This window comes from Erinaceus europaeus, chromosome 2 (assembly GCF_950295315.1).
Source record: "Erinaceus europaeus chromosome 2, mEriEur2.1, whole genome shotgun sequence".
In the NCBI taxonomy this organism is placed as follows: domain Eukaryota; kingdom Metazoa; phylum Chordata; class Mammalia; order Eulipotyphla; family Erinaceidae; genus Erinaceus; species Erinaceus europaeus.
In genome coordinates, this window is record NC_080163.1 from 200,460,590 (window position 1) to 200,469,031 (window position 8,442).

Here is an 8,442-nt window from a genome sequence, read left to right on the forward strand (position 1 = left end):
GGTTCTAGGTTTGCTTACTTGTTTCTTTAGTGTGGAACTGGGATCTCTTACATGTACGAGTCCAACACTCCAGATATATATATATGAAGAGAGAAACAAAAAGATACCACATCACTGGAGCTTCCTCTGTTGCCAGAGCACCTCCCTCATGGTGCCTGGGCTGGACCCTGGACCCTGGGCCTTGTGCATGGCAGTGCAGGCACCCTTCCCAGTGGGCTATCTCTCCAGCCAGTGTATGGTGGTTCTAGGTTTAAATCTGAGCTTAACTTGTCAGCTGCGGGTCCACGGCCAGGCCAATGGATGTTTGTGCCTCAGTTTCCCCCTCGCACTGTGCATACCTGAGATTCTACAGAGCAGAAGACAGGCAGCCCAGGCCACTCTCCTCACTGCTGCAGGACTTGGACAAATGGCCTGGGAAACTGCTTGTAGACAAATGTCTCCCCCATGTGACTGCTTTGGGGACCCCCAGAGCTGGGCTGGGTGTGGTGGACACTCACTGGGTGTAACCAAGCAAGGTGGGTAAGTAAACAGCCCCATGGCAGGCTGGGACTCTTGTTAAACACATAACTCCCTCCAGGAGTTGCTTCATTATAGATGCCATGAGCTCAGTACTCAGCACTCAGGACTGGCACCTCCCTCCTCATCTCCTGCCAGCTCCCTTTCTCCTTCCTGAGAGCAGACATTTCACTTCTTTCTCCCTCCCCCCTCCATCCCTCCCTCCCTCTATCTTCCTCTTCCTTTCTCTCTGAAAATCCTTGTCATCAAGAGCCCACTCCCAGCTGATAATCCAACCTCCTCATATTCAACTAAGAGAAGCTAGAGTGCTAACTCCCCCCTCCTTCCCTCTCTCCCTCCCTCCCTCCCTCATGTCTCTTGCACCCTCATATCTGCCCAGATCCTGCTCTGCGATTTGCAGATGAGCCTGTGAGAGCCAATCTGTGTGTTCTCTCTCTCTCTCTCTCTCTCTCTCTGACAGAGCCTGAAGGAACTGTCTGTACTTGCGGCCTCATTCCATCTTGTTGCCTCCTCTGCAATGCAGTGCTTTCCAAACTCTTCCATGCCAGAGCCACCAGAGAGAGCCCTGGACTAGTTTCCCCAAGGACCACACTGTACACTAGACCAGCCCCTCTCCTCTGCCACCCCCCCCCCCCCACCGTTAAGGAGAGTGTGTTGGGGGGTGGCAATGTGGTGGGGGGAGGATTAGCTCACCTGCTGCGATTTTCCATGTCTGCAAAGGACACCAGTGAACTCCTGACAAAGGCAGTGTCTGCCTCTCTGCCCTCATCCGCTCGTCCTGTGGCAGAGATATTGATCACACAGTCTTTATTAAAAATGACCACAGCCTAGATGAGGCACTGTGGAAGGGGGAGGCAGAAAGCAGGAGAGTGGTGAGAAGAGCTGGGTCTTTGCACTGTCTCTGCAAGAACACTGCCATCTGGGACAAGCCCCCCGCCCACCCCCTTAATCTGTCCTCCCATCACTTGGCCAGAAAAGCCACTTGTTGCAGGCCAAGGCGCCCTACGTCTCCACCGAGCAAGCCTGGGAACATCATGCCACTCAGGAATCATTTCGTGCATTGCTGCAGCCTGAGAATATCAGCTTACTCTCCAGAGCCCTTCCCCACTAGGGAAAGACAGACAGGCTGGGGGATGGGTCCACCTGCCCATGCCCATGGCCAGCAGAAAAGCAGTTATAGAAGCCAGAATTCCCACCTTCTGTACCTCATAAAGAATTTTAGTCCACACTTCCAGAGGGAGAGAAATGTTGGGGGAAGGTGATCAGAGGGCTCTGAACCCCAATTTTATCAGGACGCAAAGAGAGAAAAGGGGGAAAAAAAGTAAGGACATTCAGAAGTAGTAATGGGTATAGGTGTGACTTAGAAAGGAAGAAAAGGCAAGGCCATAGAAAAAATGGGCAAATATATATAAATATAGACAGATGGTTATAGGAATAGTGGTCAGCCCATAGCTGTGACCTTGGTAGAACTACTGTGGTTTCCAACGGAGGGAATGGAGACACAGAACTCTGGTGGTGGGATTGGTGTGGAATTACACTGCAGGCCATAAGTAATTTTGTTTAAAAAAAAACTAAATAGGCCTTGGAAATAAATAAAATAAAATTTCTAGAGCAGGGGGATAGCATAACAGTAATGCAAAAAGACTCCCAGGCCTGAAGCTTTGAGGTCCCAGGTTCAGTCCCCCACACCACCACAAACCAGAGTTGAGCAGGGCACACACACACACACACTCACACACACACAAACACACACACAGAGACACACACACACACCCACACACACACACTCACACACACAGACACACACACACACAAACATACACACACACAGACACACACACACTCGCACACACAGACACACACACAGACACACACACACACTCACACACACTCACACACACACAAACACACAGACACACACACACAGACACACTCACACACACTCACACACACAAACATACACACACTCACACACTCACACACACACACACAAACACAAACACACACACACAAACACACACATTTAAAAATAAATAAATAAATAAATTACTTTTAAAGAAACAAAATACCATGGTTCGGGAGGTGGAGTAATGGATAAAGCATCAGACTCTCAAGCATGAGGTCTTGAGTTCAATCCCTGGCAGCACATGTACCAGGGTGATGTCTGGTTCTTTCTCTCTCTCTCTCCTCCTATCCTTGTCACTAATAAATAAATAAAATCTTTAAAACAAACAAAACAACATTTTTGTTCACTTCCTGGGGCATGCCCTCTTTTTCCTACCACACCCCCTGGCTGTATATGCACAGTCAGACACTTCCAGTTCAGCATTGCAATGAGCACATTTATGTTGGAGAGCTCAGATAAAATACCCAGCCCCTCTGGTTTCTTCTGGAGTTGTATGAATAGTACAAGTCACATTAGCTCAGCAGAGAGAAAGGTCCACATTTTACTAGTTTGGCGCACAGAGGGAGTCTAGTGGAGTGTAGGCCCCCAGTCTAGGGACTGCCTGTGGCCAGCTTTAAGAGTAGGGAAGGGACCTGGGAGTGACAGAGAAGGAGAGGGGAATAGCTTTCTTTTCCAGAAATGAGGAAGATGACCTAACAGTGTGCTCCCAACATGGATGCAAGCAGACTGTGGCTCAGTTGGGAGAACCCAGGACATGTGTGTGTGCCCACGATTTTAGTTTTAAGTAATATACGTGCCAAGGAGAAGTTTCTGGAAGATGCTAGCTCTGGAGCCTCTTTATGACATTCCCAATAACTATGTTTTCCTTTTAGCCTCTGTTCATTCAGTTATCTGCAATGTGAGCTGCCTAGCATGTTTCTTTTTTTTCTTATTTTATTTTATTTATTTATTTTCTTATTTTATTTATTATTGGATAGAGACAGAGAGAAATTAAGGAGAGAGGAAGATAGAGAGTGAGAGAGACAGAGAGAGACACCTGCAACCCTGCTTCACCACTTGTGAAGCTTTCCCCCTGCAGGTGGGGACCAGGAACTTGAACCTGAGTTCTTGCACACTGTAATGTGCACAGTTAATCAGGTGTCCACCACCTGGCCCCAGATTTTATTTATTTATTATTGAGAAATATAGGAGACAAGAGAGAGAAAAAAACAGACATCATTCTGGTACATGTGCTTCTGGGGACTGAACTCAGGACCTCATACTTACGAGTCCAATGTTTTATCTCCTGTGTCATCCCCCAGACCACCTGCCTAGCATGTTTCCAGTTGCTTGTCAGGGTGGGTGAGGAAGCCAGAAGCCATTAGCACTGGAAGAATAAGTAATGGCCATCTGCTAGACTGCCATGTTGGCCATGAGTTGGATTGAAAGTGTGAAGCGGCCAGGGAGGTGGTACAGTGAATGAAGTGAAAGCTGTTCAAGCATGAGGTCCTGAGTTCAGTCCCTAGCATTGCATGTGCTCTAGTTCTTCCCAATTAGTAAATAATTCTTAAAACAAAGAAAGGAAGAAAGAGAGAGGTAGTAAAATAAGTATGTCAGGTTACTTCCAGATATGTTTATTTTATTCTCCCAACAGTACTGAGAATACTTTAAGAATGACAATATACCACATGTTTGTCCTCCTTATGAAACTCAGCACCGAGCAGGTACTTGACAGATGTTTATGGGAATAGATGACTAAGATGAAGGCAACTACGGAGTAGCAAGCAGTTGTTAAGTGGAGAAACAGGGTACACACAATAAAAATTAGATTAATTCTTCACATTTAGAAGGAAAAGAAAGAATAAATTAGGCCATATCAGAGGAAAAGAAGGTTAAAAGAAGGAACAAGATTCATTGGCCCTGAATTGCTGAAGCCTTTGGTTTTAAACAGGAGCCAAAAAAGTCTTTCTATGGTCTTTTATCCATTTCAAAATTTTGGAAATGTTATGCTCAACTCCTAAGGAAGAATCAACTGAATGACTGGTAATAGGGTGGTATTTATTTATAGTCAATTAACACTGGGATTCCAAAATATAGAGATTCCCTGATTTAACTTTTTCATTTGAATTATAATACTGTTAAGTCAAATTATTATTTTAAAGAAGATAGAGAAGCCAAGTTTTCCATCCAAAATAATAGATCAGTTCTACACTGTGAGCCGCCTTTGAGTGTTATCCTTCTGTATGATCATGGTCTTTTTCATTCTCTCTCCTTTTCTTTTCTCCTCCAGGGTCTTGGTGCCAGCACTATGAATCCAGTACTCCTGGCGTCTTTTTTTTTTTTTTTTTTTCATTCTATTGGATAGGATGGAGAGAAATTGAGAGAGGAGGGAAGGTAGAGAAGGAGAGAGAGAGAGAAAGAGAAACACCTGCTGACCTGCTCATGAAGCAGATCCCCTGCAGGTGGGGAGCCTGGCCTCAAACCCAGATCTTTACATGGGTCCTTGCGATTCGAAGTATGTGCATCTAACCAGGTGCATCACTGCTTGGCTCCCTTGACCAGAGTCTTCGCATGTATATATATATATATATATATATATATATATATATATATATATATATATGGAGAGAGAGAGGGAGAGAGAGGGAAAGAGAGGGAGAGAGAGAGGGAGAGAGAGAGGGAGAAAGAGAGAGAGAGAGAGAGAATTTCATTTATTTTATTTTTGAGAGAGAAAGACACAGTGAGAAACACCAGAGCACTGCTCAGCTCTGACTTATGGTGGTGTGGGGGATTGAACCTGGGACTTCAGATCCTCAGGCATGACAGTCTCTTTGCAGAACCATTATGCTATCTACCCCCGCCCAACATGTATATTTTAAACTTCTTTTAACATATAGCTGTGGAGTGATTCCTATGCCTTCAGTACCCTTTCTCAGTACCCCATTATTTTGCCTTTGAAGCATAGTATTGTTTCTGTTATGCTATGGGACTACATTTACTATCAGGCTATTAAATTGTTTGAGTTGAGAAGAATGGGGAGGGGGTCGGGCGGTGGTGCAGTGGGTTAAACACATGTGGCGCAAAGCGCAAGGACAGGCGTGGGGATCCCGGTTGGAGCCCCCAGCTCCCCACCTGCAGGGGAGTCGCTTCCCAGGCGGTGAAGCAGGTCTGCAGGTGTCTGTCTTTCTCTCCCCCTCTCTGTCTTCCCCTCCTCTCTCCATTTCTCTCTGTCCTATCCAACAATGAACAACATCAACAATGGCAATAATAATAACCACAATGAGGCTACAACAAAGGCAACAAAAGGGGGAAAAAATGGCCTCCAGGAGCAGTGGATTCATGGTGCAGGCACTGAGCCCAGCAATAACCCTGGAGGAAAAAAAAAAAAAGAGAAGAATGAGAAGGTGGAGGAAGAAAGGAAGAGAGGAGGAGAAGGGAAGAAGAAGAATTTATGAATCCCACCCCTCACCCCAAAGGGACAAGGACAGAGAAAATGATGAATGTAAGTTTAGGGGAAGTAAGGTTGGGTGACTGTCAAGAAATTTAATGCAAAACAATGGGTTTTAAAAGCACAAAAGAAAACGTTTGTTTTTAAAAATAACTATAGGCATTAATTTTCTTCTGAACTGTAAAGTATTTGATATTATATACTGAACACAGACTAAGAAGTCATCAGCATTTTAGAGGATATTGTAAAAAGCGAATATATGAGTTAGTGACAATATGAAAGTACACTGGCTTCTTTTCAGTAACAACATTCGTATAAAAGCAAGGTGCTATTTCAGGATGAATTTTTAGATTGTATACATGATCTATGCTTTAGTGGCTTACTAACTAAAAGCACACCTTGGATTAGAAGGGTTGAAGAAACAAATAAGTCAAAGATCTTCATCTGTTTGTACTTGTTCTACTCTCTCTCCCTCTCCCTCTCCCTCTCCCTCTCTCCCTCTCCTTTACCCTCTCCCTCTTGCCCTCTCGCCCTCTAGCCCTCTCCCTCTCCCCCTCTCTCTTTCCCTCTCCCTCTCTCCCCCTCCCTCCCTCCCTGGCTGCTATATTTCATTAGCAAGCCATAAAGGTGATGGATACAGGGGACACTACGTGTGTGAGATGGTGGATTGGGCACGTGCATATGGAAAGCACCACAAAGGAATTACTCCCTTCCGCGGAAAAGACCTGGATAAGCAGGCACTCAGTGGGAGTTAACAGCTGCTAAACCTGGTCTACAGCAAGTTAGCAAGTCCTGCAGTGATACCACCCTCCTTCACATTCTAAATTAGAAAAAAAAAACAAAAAACATAGGTTTGTTTCATTTATTCAAGATGTCATGTATTTTCCTGAGACAGCCACATAGGGAGAGGAGAAATAGCAGAGCTGGCATGTGGTGGTGTCAGGGATTGATCCCGGGGCCTCAGGTCTGTCAGGTGTGCAAGTCTGGTGTGCTGCCTCTGCCCTATTTCTCCAAACTCGAAATGCCTGTTACAATTTGTAACTGAAGTCCTATCCACTGCAGGAAGAGCAAGTTGGATAGAGGTAGTAGGATCCAGCTGGAATAACTGGGGGTGATGAAAGCAGAGAAGACCAGGGGAGAGGCAACCCTACAGAAGGTGAGTGTGGTCTGGAGGGAGTGGGAGTGGAGGATGCAGCATGGGGCACTAGTCTGAGAAGTCTGGGCTCCAGTTTGGAGGGTGAGATCCAGCTTCTGCAGAGCAGCCAGGGCCCAGCCTTCTGCTGAGCTAGTGGGTGGATGCGCTTCCTCTGGACTGCAGTGCAGACCAGTCAGCCCCAGAAGGATGTTGGGGGTAGGATGGCAGGTGGCAGCCCTTCCTGTGGAAGGAAGGGAAACTGTGTTTCTCTGGGGTAGCCATTCAAAAAATAAATAAATAAATAAATAAATAGTGTCAATGCCTTATGCTAAAATCTTCCAATTTTTTTCTCAACACAATAATCGTCTCCTGTGTCTTAGATGGGCAGTGGGGGAAGACAGCATAATAGCTATGCAAAGAGAGGAACTGGGTGGTGGTGCACCTGGTAGAGTGCTGATGTTAAGATGCGATGCACAAGGACCCAGGTTTGAGCTCCTGTTCTCCACCTGCAGGAGGAAAGCTTTGTGAGTGGTGAAGCAGGGCTGCAGGTGTCTCTCTGTCTCTCTCCTTCTCTTTCTTTTTTTTATTTTACTTATTTATTTTCCCTTTTATTGCCCTTTATTTTTATTGTTGTTGTAGTTATTATCGTTGTTGTTATTGATGTCATCGTTGTTAGACAGGACAGAGAGAAATGGAGAGAGGAGGGGAAGACAGAGGGGAAGAGAAAGATAGACACCTACAGAACTGCTTCACCACCTGTGAAGCGACTCCCCTGCAAGTGGGGAGCCAGGGCCTTGAACCAGGATCCTTACACCAGCCCTTGTGCTTCACGAGTGCTTAACCTGCTGCGCTACCACCCGATACCCTCTCTCTCCTCTATCACCGCTTCCCTCTCAATTTCTGGCTGTCTCTATCCAATAAATAAATAAATAATGATAATAATAATAGAAACTCAAAGAGACAGAGACTCATGCCTAAGGCTCCAAAGTCCCAGGTTCTAGTCCTTGAACCAACATAAACTAGAGCTGAGCAGTGCTCTGGTTAAAAAAGTATATAGCTGGAGGTGGTTATTCTAAGTGAAATAAGAACATGAGAAGGGGTGAGTGGTATGGGAGGTGGCACAGAGGATAAAGCACTGGACTCTCAAACATGAGGTTCTAAATTCAGTTCCCAGCAGCACATGTACCAGAGTAATGCCTGGTTCTCTCTTTCTCCTCTTGTCTTTCACATGTATAAATAAATAAAATCTTAAAAAAAAAAACTTCAAAGGTTAATAAAAAAAAATACAGAGGTTAATTAAAAAAAGAAAGAAGAGCTCTCCTCTCCTGGATCAACTAGGAATACCAAAGGAGACCACCCGGACCGAAACAAGACAGGACTAGAATGACCACAGAAACCCAGTAAATCACCCGTGAGTACAAACACGCGTGGCTGGAGACAGAGAGGAGAGAGGGGCCT

The 8,442-nt window shown here is 45.4% G+C and overlaps 1 pseudogene; it reads left to right on the top strand.

Moving 5' to 3' along the window:
• Positions 1-4,315: 4,315 nt before the first annotated feature.
• Positions 4,316-4,435, top strand: LOC132537388 (small nucleolar RNA SNORA2/SNORA34 family; annotated as a pseudogene).
• Positions 4,436-8,442: the final 4,007 nt, after the last annotated feature.